At 37.7% G+C, this 12487-nt stretch overlaps 1 long non-coding RNA gene across 1 annotated transcript; it reads left to right on the top strand.

Moving 5' to 3' along the window:
- The first annotated feature begins 2888 nt into the window (after positions 1-2888).
- On the top strand, positions 2889-4624 carry LOC124506696 (uncharacterized). The gene is made up of 2 exons (XR_006960867.1): positions 2889-3047; positions 4352-4624. It is a non-coding gene; the product is annotated as an uncharacterized LOC124506696 (long non-coding RNA).
- The last annotated feature ends 7863 nt before the right edge of the window (positions 4625-12487 follow it).

Here is a 12487-nt window from a genome sequence, read left to right as displayed (position 1 = left end):
AAGTAATGCTGTGTTGGCCAGAATGACCTAATCAGAGAAATAGTAACTAGAAAGAAATAGATTTCTAACTGTAGTTACTAAGCTTAGTAAACTTTTTCCCTAAGAAAAGTAATTCAAATAGATCAACTGTGTCTTAAATGAGTAAAGAGAAACAACAGTCCCTTTGTCTCCTGACTCCATTTCCCTCTTTCTACTCTGTCTGCCTTAGTGGAGATGCATCTCAAGCAGACTTATTTTAATTAACAGGATTTGGGAAACTGAATACGTACAGAGGAAGCACAAGAGTCTAGACCGTGAGTCTAGAGGTGGTGGAGCAGGTACAGATAACATTTGCTTGATCTAATTATGCTTTGAGGCCCTACTTGTATGCCAATAGAGTCTTTCCTGTAAAAACAAAATAAAGCATTAATGTGGAAGTGCGGTGGAGACTGGATTTTGCCTAAGAGGCCCATAAACATGGTATTCATCTCTATCCCATCTATCCTGAGTAAGAATATCCAAATGGTGAAATTCATTCTCCTGTGACCAGAACTGTGAGTACTTTCTGCCACTTATGTCTTTTTGTTTTGTCTACAACACCTAAAATAATAAGGCCCTTTTTTTAAAAAAATTAGTGCCTGATATTAAGAGTTCTTAATTTAGTTGAAACTTGATCTCCGATAATTCTTCAGTCAATCCACCTTTTAATCTGAGATCTTCTAAAAGCATAGTCTTAATAAAAGATCTGTGTGCCAGTGGTTATTTGGGAAGCAGACAGGATAGCAGTGAGGGGGAAGATCAAACAGGGAGGCAGGAGAAACCAATACCAAAAGAAGTTACTGAGATGGTCACTGCTGTAGGTGACAAGAGCTCCATCCTTCAGGGGAAGGTGTAGAATATCTCAAAACTGTCTACCTGAGGGTGCACACGACAGAGCATTTGCCCTTCACTCTCATTCTGCACTGATTAAAGGTTATCTGGTGTCATTACTCCTGATCTGCACTTGTGTGCGTGCTGAATGGAATCCTGCAGGACTCTCAGGGCACAGATTTGGAAGGCCCTGGGGCAGTTGCTTGAGGCAAGATGTTGTCAACACTGAGTAAGTTAAAGCAAACCCTTCACAGATATGATTCCAGAGCCAACGCTGGAATCAATGGGACGCCTGAGGAAAGTGAGCATGGGCATCTGGGTTAAGTAAACATTTTTAGGACAGTTCAACCTGTATTTGAATCTGGACTCCATAACTTGCTTTGTGAGTCATTTTGGACCCAATATTTATCATTATTAGGTCTCAATTTACACATCGTAAAATGGAAATAATATGTGCTTCATAGTAAGGATCCAATTGTTAGTACCACTATAGGAAGTGCCTGATGAATATTGCCTGGAAGATCCTAAGTCATATAGAAGAGGTAGTTTGCAATCACATCACGTATCTTTCAAAAGGCTGATCAACATTATTTCTGTTGAACCACACAGCAATCTTTGCTTTGAGTAGGGCAAACATTATGTTTATTTCATGAGGACCTTGAGACACAGATAGATTATATGATTTTAACTAAAGTCTCTTATAAGGGATAATGCTGGTTTTCTGCCTGTTCTTCTAAGTGTTTAATTTTTTAAATTTTTAGTAAATATTAAAACTGTTAAGCTGGTCTGCAATTTGTAGGTTATAATTTACTCACAAATACAAGTTATGGATCAAGACTTAATTGCAATGAACTAATATCTGTTTACTTACTAAACTTGGTGAATAGCTCATTCCCTGCCATTGATTTTACTGTTGAGAACTGGGCAGAGCTGGGCTAAGTCATCTTCCCATGTCAGAGTTCGCTGTGGTAGAACTGGTGTAATTACCTCCACTGACTTCTACCTCTTAATTGAATTAGCGATTCCTGTAGTCTGCCTTAAATTAAGTTCTTAGGAAGCAATTTAGTTGTCAAGTGATTCAGATTAAGTGTGCACATTTGGATGTTAATTTTTTGAATACCTCAGTAACTGAAAAAAGTATACAAAATAGCTTATAATTACAAGAGTCAGACACAGATTTATATAGACTTCATTAATCTAAAATTCACCATTTAACGAAAATGTTAGTGACCACATTAATTCTATGAAATTATTCTTTGCATTTATTTATTTAATAAAATGTATATTGCAGTTCTATACCACGGCTTAAAAAAGTAGCATCATATTCTTTTTAAACATTTGTGTGATATTTATTATATGTCCAGCCCTGCTCTGAGCCTCTTACATATACCAACCTATTTAATCTTTGTAATAGCCTTATGAGATAGGAACAATTATTATACCCATTTTATAAAAGAGGAAACTGAGGCACAAAGAGGTTAAGTGACTTAGTGAAGGTCACATAGCTAGTAAGTGGCAAAGCGTTGTGGTAGGGCTTTAAAGTCTCTGCCCTTAATCACCTTGCCTATCTCCTCATGTGATTCCTGAAAGAAAAAAAAAAAACAAAAAACAAAACAGAGTTTTTAGTGAGTTCATGAAACATAGGTGATTCTATTTAGGGATGGGGATTTTTGACAGTTGGAATCTCTCAAGACCCTTTTAAGTAAAAATATATAAGAACTTTTTATTGAAATGTTTACCAAGATACATGAAATGGATATAATATGCAGAGATGCCTGTGCTTATTTTATTTTGTCTATTTGGTTATCCTGATCAAAATTTGCATACTCTAGATCATCTCTGTTGTCTTTGGGTTGCTAGGATCAGAAGTTCAATTAAATTGATTTAACAAGAAAATGAAATGTATTGGGAAGTATAACTGATAATCCAGATGGTTATTGCTAGTTTAGGACTTGGTTCTATGCAGCACACATTTTCCTTTTTCTTTTTCTTTCTCTATCTCTTGGATCTTCTCTTCTGTATTTTCCCTTCAGGCAAGCTTTCTACATGTGGTGTCAATGTTGTCCCTGGAGAGACAAGAGTTATATAAACAGAAGGAGAGCTCCCATCATCCAGAGTTCATATTAATTGCCAGAGAAGAGTTGATCGGCTCTATTTGGGTCAAGTGTCTGCTTCTGGAATAATCATTAATTTTGGAGGTATGTGATGCTTGACTGGCCAACCTGGGTGGATGGACACATTGTTGGAATCATATCAAATAGGTGAATGTGCAATTCCCCAAAGAAAAAGAGTATTCAGTTACTAATCTGTGTCACTGATTAGTCACAGTTGCTTGAGATTCCAAAATCTTCAGGTCCTTTCAAGATATTTTGTGACAATGGCAATGGTAATAGACAATGCTGGACCTTGTTTTCCTATTTCCCCAGAAAGGAAGATGGTGCTTATTATTTATCGTCTTCATTAAAGGGACAAAATGAAAACCTTTTTTTTTTTTTATTATTTATGATGGGTCTTAAATTGCTTCAGGTGATCAATAAAAGTAAGCTATTTAATTTAAAGTTAAAATACTATAAATTTTTGCCACATATATAACACCATATATAAAACATGCCTAAAGATATGTGAGCTCTCCCCTTCTTCTCCATGCTCACTTTTTCACCATTTCTTTAGACTCACTTTCATTCTAGCCTTGAAAAAGTATTGGAATTTCCCCAAAGGTGCTCTCATTTTATGCATTGGCATGCATTTATGTGCTGCTCTCTCTTACTGCAACGTCAGTTCTTGCCTTCCAAACATACTCTTAATTCCAAGGAAATCTACTTGGTCCACAGCCCTTACAGCCTTGCATTGACCTAACTCTTATTCTTATTCCCTCCCCACTGCTCCAGCAATAGCTTCTTAGACTGGTGTGAATGCATGTTTCAAATCAGCAACCTCTCTAGGAGAGAGGTAGTACCGTTATCCTTATTTGAGGAAACCAAGGCCCTGAAACAATACATAGAGCTGGTAAATGACAGAGTCAAGATACAATTTCAGGTAGATTAATGTCCAAACCCATGTTTTTAATCACTATATTCTCTCTCGTTCAAGAATGCTTATTGAATGAATGGATTAATGCTTATTGAAAACCAGCCCTAATACTATGCCATGACTGGCTAGAAAAAATAAGAGTTAAAATTTTTAAAAAAGGAAGAAAAATAAAACTGCTATTAGGGTTACTTAAAAAGGAGACAGAGAAACCAACCCTTCCACATTTTGTGAATGCAATGTTGACTGATCAGACAGAGCTTTTAGAGTAATGTGAGGTATTTTTGTAGAGTAAGATATGTTTCTTTTAGAACCAAAGCATTTGATTTAACACACACACACACACACACACACACACACAACCACCTTTCTAGTATGACCTATAAATTCAATATATACATTTAATATTTAATTTTTTCTTTGAGGCAAGAGTTGGGCTTGTGGTAACATACTTCCTTTTTTTTTTCTTTCACAGAATGTCACTTAATGGTTGTCTTTTGACATTTCAAGAGCAAGGCCCTCTGATAGTGCTGCTGAATCAGTGACTGCTTTGGTTGGAAATTCAGCTGTGTTTAGTGAGGTGTGGTACATAGCTAACTGCTGAAAATTGGCAGTATGTGGGTACTTTTGCCTGAACAACACTGACTTTCAAAGCAAACACTTTAAATGGATTGGATAATAATAAGACAGGGAATGGAAGTAAAGAAGAGCTGATGGATTCATGCAAAATAAAACAAAATCTACAAAATCAAACAATTCTTAAAAACAACCATACAGTCTCTGCAGGAGCAGAATTTATTGCCAAAAAGTTATTGTTCTTGACACCAAATAGCAGACTGGTCACCATATTCCATAACCAGGAGAACTTTCTCAGGAGCCTTAATCTCCTTATTTATTTAAAAAAATTGTTTTTTTAAAAAAATTTTTTTTTTTTCAACGTTTATTTATTTTTGGGACAGAGAGAGACAGAGCATGAACGGGGGAGGGGCAGAGAGAGAGGGAGACACAGAATGGGAAACAGGCTCCAGGCTCTGAGCCATCAGCCCAGAGCCCGACGCGGGGCTCGAACTCCCGGACTGCGAGATCGTGACCTGGCTGAAGTCGGACGCTTAACCGACTGCGCCACCCAGGCGCCCCTAAAAAAATTGTTTTAATGTTCATTTATTTTTGAGAGGGACAGAAACAGAGCATGAGTGGGGGAGGGGCAAGAGAGAGGGAGACACAGAATCCAAAGCAGGCTCCAGGTTCTGAGCCATCAGCACAGAGCCTGACACGGGGCTCAAACCCACGAGCTGTGAGATCATGACCTGAGCTGAAGTTGGACACTTAACCAACTAAGCCACCCAGGCACCCCTCTCCTTATTTAAAAGATCATTATTCATTCTAATTTATTGGTCTTTTCCCTAGAAAATACTAAATGTTCCTATTTTTATCTGAATTCTGCCGATTACCTGATGAATCTTTGACTGTCAATTTGATTCTATTATTCACTACCAAGAACCTAATTCCTTTCCTTTATTCTTCAAATAAATTTGGGGATAAATTGCAAATAAGTAGTCACAGAAAACTAATCTAACTTCATCTTAAAATTAGATACTTTTTTGGGGCTCCTGGGTAGCTCAGTTGGTTAAGCATCTGACTCTTGATTTCGGCTCAAGTCATGATCTCTTGGTTCGTGGGATGGAGCTCTGCACTGAGCTCCATGCTGACAGTGTGGAGCCTGCTTGGGATTCTTTATCTCCCTCTCTCTCTTGCCCCTGACCCCAACCATGCTCTCTCTCTCTCTGTCTCTCTCAAAATAAATAAATAAACTTTAATTTTTTTTAAATGAGGTATGTTTTTCCATCATCTTCATGGATGGACTTAACATCAGGTCTTTAGAATCATGCTTCTAAATCCTTAACATGTTAAAACTTCTCCACATTTCACATCAGATATGCAGTAATGAGAAAGACCCATGGATATTTGTCTCCCAACCCTTGGGGCTCTTTTCTGCAATGAATCCCCTATTATCTTGGCTAATTCACCCCACTGAAAAAATAAACCAGTACTGGCTGTCTCCTGTGTACTCATACACATATTTCTACTTCAGTGGACTTTTGCTCCTTTCTCTGTAACAACATACGTTTGTCTGGGAGACCTAGCAACAGGTGATAATTACAAGGATCCTGTTAAGGGTTCAATTTTATGCCCTCAAAATTTATATGTTGAAATGTTAATTCTTGGTGCCTCAGAAACTTAGAGGTAACAGAGTCATGTGGAGGTAATTAGTTCAGATGAGGTCATATTGAAGTAGGGTGCCCTTAATCTAATATGACTGGAGCCCTTATAAAAATGGAAAATTTAGATACAGACATGGACAAAAGAACAATGCCATGTGAAAATGAAGGCAGAGATTGGGTTGAGGCATCTACAAGCCACAAAAGGCCAAAGATTACCGGCAAACCATCAGAAGCTAGCAGGGAGTGATGGGATAGATTCTTTGCCACAATCTTTAGAAGCAACCAAGTCTGCTGGTATGTTGATACTGGATTTGTAGTCTCCAGAACTGTGAGACAATAAATCTCTGTTGCTTAAGACACCCAGTTTGTGGTCCCTTGTTACACCAGTCCTAAAAAACTTACTAAAATCCACACAGACTTTTGGATGACCTGATCCTAATGAGCACTGACACATGGTGGGAATCTTAAAGTCCTTCTCCAACCTGAGCTCATTTCAACCCTCTCTGAGTTACAGTTGTAACTCAGGGTGAATTCCCCAAATTCAGCAGAGCCTGTACCTAGAACCCAATAGCCAGATTGGAAAATCACTATTTCAAATGGTACTTTTAATGCTAGGATTTTAGGGCTTAAGCAGTTCTTCGGACCTGAACTCTTAATATCAGTGATAGGCCTCTCCTGAACTCCCAACAAATTTTCCTTTGCTCTCAGCTCTTATGAAACTCAGTTTGTCACAATTATGCCCATCACCTTCCTTTCCTGGCTTTTATTTCCTGGACTAACTAAACCTTGCCTTAATCATACCATCATTTCTATCTTTGTAGTGAGAGATGTAGCCTGGTTCTGGTGATCTGCGCATGAACAAGAATACACATCGTAGAGAATTGACAAGGAGGGAGAGTGGAACTACTTTTTTTCCTGTCATAAAAGAACAATGATGACCTACACATGGGTTCATGTGTGATGTAGCCTACACGTCCCATTTAAATAACTTGAACAAGAAGTAATCTGCCTCTGGGATAATGGCACCTTATGTATACTGAGTTCCAACTTATTGTGTTATATATTGCATGAGGTGCTTTCCCTATGAATTTCACATTGATCCTAATAATGACGATCATTTTCATCATTTGATGAGTACCTACAGTATGTTTGCACTGTAGTAGGTTTTAATACACTTAATTTTAATTCATACCCAGTACAGAATTAGGCATTGTTCTCCACATTTTACAGATAGGGAAATTGAGATTCAGACATGTTAAATATTCACATTGGCAGGGCAGGAATTTTGACTGACAAGATTAATGCTGTAACAATCTAGGACAAAACAAAAGAAATTCAATAAATAGAAGTTTCTATTTACATTGTCTGTAGTCAAAGAAATTTATTGCCCTATTAGACACGTTAGAGCCTAACAGCATCTCAAATCTGAAATAAGGAGTGTGACTCTTTCTATATGTAACTCACTAAACTTTTAACAACATTTCCCCACTTCAGGCTCAGAATGTTTCTCTTTTCCACCTTCCCTCTCTCCCTCCCTCTCTCCAAGCATGGGCATGGCCTGAAACACCATGACAAGAACAGGCAGAATGTACAAGAAATACCTCCTGCTTTGTGGATCACACTATTGCTGTACATTTTTTCCCCATTATTTCAAACAAGTGGGTCTTTACTGGAACTCTAACCGAGAACTGATTACTAACAAAATTTTGCAATAGCATTGTTGAATTACTATTGAAATACAGTTGACTGTGGCTAAATCTACTATCCTCTAGACTATAGACAATGGAGTTTCCTGAAGCTCAAGGTTAATATTACTTGCAGTAAGATTTCCCCAGAAGTGCTGTTTTGCTATGGAAATACTCTAGATTTATGGCATGGTATCAGGCAAGATTCTGGTTTCTTTCTATCAACACCCTCTTAAAAATTCATGAATCAAACACAGATTCAGAAATTAATGGAAGCTTGAAGCTAAAGACCACAATTCCAAAAGCCAGCTTGTCTTTTACTGTCATGTAGAAAAAAAAAATACTCTCAATGGGAACTTAGTTTAATTAACTACTCAAATATTCTATTCTAGGGATTGTTGACACTTTAAATGGATTCTTTCTGGAGTAGCTGATAAAAAAATTTTGTTGGGAGGTTGTTAAGAAAAAGTAATAAATTAGAGCTGATGAAATGTAAGTAAAATGGTTATTCCTTACTTGAGGGAAATAAATGGCAAAGAGCTGTGTGAAAAAGAGAAAAAAAAACTTCCAAGATCTTCAATAACATTGATTCAGAGATTCATATCTCCCAAAGACACTAATTGCAACTTTTTAAAATTTCTGCTCTTGAGATAGTAGGACAAATGAGATTTTAGAGCAAGACCTGGAAAAGAGAAATGCTGATTTATGTTTATGTTTTCCTTCCTGACTGCTTCTTCCTGCCAGGAAGATTTTAGCAAGCAGATAAACTGTAGGATCTAAAAATTATTACCAAGTGGTAATGCTAGATAAACAGAAAATTAAAACAAATCACATAATTCTTCTATCGGTTATAAGTTTCTAGGAATTAAATAAATAAAGTACATGGTAGTAGACATTTAGATCAAATAATCTTTGAGATCATAAGTAATTTCCTTTTTTCTCATTTAACATGTATTTTTCCTTCCTTATTGTTTTTTCTGCTGTAGGACTTCAGAACAAAATGGTGTGTGTATGTTTTTTATTTGAATTTACAGTATGTATGAGAGATATACAGGATAGTGCCTAAGAATGTGGGCTTTAGAGACAACTTGGATATGAATTCTGGTTGTGCCGGTCGGTAAGTTTGTAACATTGGACAAGTAATATTACATTACATGTCTTTGTCCAAATATTCACCTGTACAAGATGGGTTAATAAGAGCAGCTACTTCATGGTGTTGTGCTAAGGATAAAATGAGTTAGTATGGTGGCCTCCACCTGGTACATGAACACTTTAAAGAGTTGGGACAACTTTAAGGGAATCCCTTTCTAGATCCTGAACTCCACATGCATTCTACCTGAGAACTTGTGGCTGGAGGAGGGATTATTCCAGAGACGTCATGCCTCTTTGCCTCTCTTCACACCTGCTCTTTCCCACCTCTTACCCATGAATACCCTTAACTCTGCTGCTTACACTTAATGTAGAAATTCTCCGGGGCCAAGTAAAGTGACTATCTGAAATAGGGTTGTTGGTGTTGAGATGGTGAATAACACCAATGAGTAAAATTATGTGGTTTTTTTTTTGCAGGTTTGGTAATTTCTAATTCTCTACTTTCAACAAAATTCAAGGAGGACTTGCTTGAATTCTTAGCTGATAGATCATGAGAATAATTAAGGATGATAAGAACAGAGGATTCTACCATTGCTTTCTACCTCTGTGTGTGAACAGGCTTCTTAGCATGTTATGTGTCCCTGGTCACCATTTAAAAATTATTTTGAATATGGGGCACCTGGGTGGCTCGGTTGGTCAAGCATCAGACTTCAACTCAGGTCACAATCTCATGGTTCATGAATATGAACCCCATGTCAGGCTCTGTGCTGACAGTGCAGAGCCTGCTTGGGATTCTCCATCTACCTCTCTATCTGCCCTTTCTCCTCCCCCATTCTTTCTCAAAATAAATAAATAAGCTTAAAAATTATTTTGTGTATATATATATGGTATATATGTATATTTGTTGTTTTATTTTGTTTTTGTGTTGGGGATGATACATATCAAACTACTTTATGACCTAGCCTCAGAAGGCAGAAGGCATTACTCTGGCTGTACTCATAGGCCCACTCATAATCAAGGGGAAGACATCGATCCCACTTCCTGGTGGAGAGCTGCCAATTTCACATGGATAGAGTTTGTTGAATGGGATATATTATTGCAATAATCCTTGAAAAATATAAAATACTACATATTATGAGAAGGGAAAATCCTACAATTTTAAATTTGCAAGCAGTTTTGCTTCTATAAATGGGGAAGCTTGAATTTACCTTTGAAATCAGCTATTTCTTTAGTTTTAGGGAAAAAACCTAATCAGTTTAGTGGGAATTTTCCTATGGTAAGCCAATATTCCATTCTGAAATGAAGGGATATAGTATAGTTAGGAGTGAAATTACTCTGCATTATAAATAAAAACTTTTCCTACAAAGAAATGGATCCATACCTCTGAAGTTTGTTTCCTTTCAGAATGAAAAACTCTCCACTTTTGCATTTTCTGGAGTCCTTGAGGGAGTCCTGGTCCTGAATTCTGAGGAGGACAGTCATGCTGAAGAACACTAGTATGTGTAGGAGCTCCATATAACATGGTGGGATACTGGGAACTAAGGGTAGAGATGTTCACAAGCAGTTATGTTGGAATGGTTTGGCCAGGGGATTCTTGGGGTGGTTTTATGTAATGTCCAGTTTTGAGGGTTCCTTCCTTCCTTTCTTCTTTCTTTTCTTTTTTCTTTTCTTTTCTTTCTTTCTTTCTTTCTTTCTTTCTTTCTTTCTTTCTTTCTTTCGCTAGGATGACCAATTTGTCCTGGTTTGCCCAGAATTTTCTGGTTCTAGTTCTAAAGGTCCCATGTCCCTGGAAATCTTTTAGACTCAGATGAAACTGGATGGTTGGTCACTGACTCAACAATGGAGGTTAACTTGTTGGGAGAGAAGAATAGCAGCTTGGGGAAAGGTGACTTCAGGTCAGTTAGTGGCAACCTTCAGAAGAGATGAGCCGTGTCCTGTTGAATCAGGAAGTAGTTCAGCTTTCAAGCAAATGTTAAGAAAAAGTATCGAAATCTTAGAAATAGGCAAAGAGATTACTAGGCCTCCTTTCAGTGTTATGCTAAGTATTGAAGTTCACAGAAATATTATCCAGTTCCCTAAAGATGAGTTCTTTTGCTTGACTTTCTATTTTAGTAATGATTATGATATCTTATATCGCTGTAATGGTTGTCATTCACTTGTAGAAGCAGATGCACGTGATTATTTTCTGATAGCAATACAAGTGAATTTTGTTCAAGAGATGAAATGATTTGTCCTATAAAAAGAGATGAACCCCAGAGGTCACAGTTTTAGCATCCTGCAGAATATTAACTAGTTTTGTATTTTAATTAGTATTCTTATTCTACTATCCTTTCTTTAAGCCACTATAAATACTTTGATTTTTGCAACTATTTTTTGAACCAGACTCACCATCTTGCCAGTTCCCTCATTAATGAGGTAAATAAATATTTGATACTGCTGACTTTTTTTGGGTGAGTGATATTTTCATCTTGTTGAAAATCATGTTTTGATGTTAGACATTTGCTGGAATGTGCTAATAGTCCTCAGAAACATCCTAGAAATTCATGGAGGGAGCGAACCTGGTACAAGTCTGGGTGTCTTACATCGCTCTCTCCCAGGGCTGGGGAGATAATGAACATGAGGCTATAAATAAGAGATTAGGTATTCCTATCTCTCCTTCATCCCCACTGCCAGTCCCTGCAGGCCTTTATCCTTCTCCTCACCTGCAAGTTTCCACTCTTAGAGGATTCCATCAGTGATGTTATGGTGGGGTCCAGGGTGGGGCAGGTTCTTCAGAACCTCTTCTTAAAGGTGGATATGGACCTCTTTAAGAAGGTCCATTTTAATTATGCTACATAATTTTAATTATGCTACATAATGATCCTAAAAAAGTCTGTGTTGCTTTCCTCAGTCTTGCCAAAGATGCTTTTCTAAGAAAGAGTTGGAGATGGAATCAGAATCAGAATAAAACTAGATGTACACATATAAGTATATGTGTGTATTGCATATATTGTCAGGGTCCTAAGAGTAAAGCAGAAGCCAGAGACAACTCCATATGTGTGTTTTTTTTTTTTTTTTTAAGAAGGTAATACCTGGAATTGGTTAAATAGGTAACGGAAAAACGGAAAAATCATGTAGGGGACGGTGAGGCATTCCAGAAATTAGCAAGAGCAGGAAGCTGCTCCATTCCTCCTGCTGGAGGGATAGAGAAACAGAAGGCAGTATCCGTGAAGCTCACTGGCTGGTGTTGAATAGCAGAAATAGGATCCATGGGGAAGATGCAGCTGTTGGCAGAGAAACTGCTACGGGCAGAAAGAGGGGAGAGAAGCACCCTGGTTTCTTCCTTCTTTCCAGCTTCCCACTGCCAAATCTAACAGGGAGCAGTTGATTACAAAGCCTGGGAACTGCAGCCTGCATGGCCAGCCCCTTTGAGAGGAGAAAAGAACAGCAGAAATGGGGAGAAGGGGATTAAGAGGTGTGCTGAGCATACCTGCATTATTTACTGGGACGCATGATAGATCAATAAAAGGTAAATTCCCCTTTCTTCCAGTGTTCAATTTCATTGGCCATTTAAATTTTTTCTTTGATTACTAGGGGTGTAAAGAAAAGTGCTTTTATCATATCCCTCAGGACCTT

This window comes from Lynx rufus, unplaced genomic scaffold (genome assembly GCF_022079265.1).
Source record: "Lynx rufus isolate CCGP_SWC_20201006 ecotype Redwood Valley unplaced genomic scaffold, mLynRuf1.p SCAF_1, whole genome shotgun sequence".
In the NCBI taxonomy this organism is placed as follows: domain Eukaryota; kingdom Metazoa; phylum Chordata; class Mammalia; order Carnivora; family Felidae; genus Lynx; species Lynx rufus.
The sequence above is the reverse complement of the archived record's forward strand: the minus strand, read 5'-3'. Positions and strand labels throughout refer to the sequence as shown.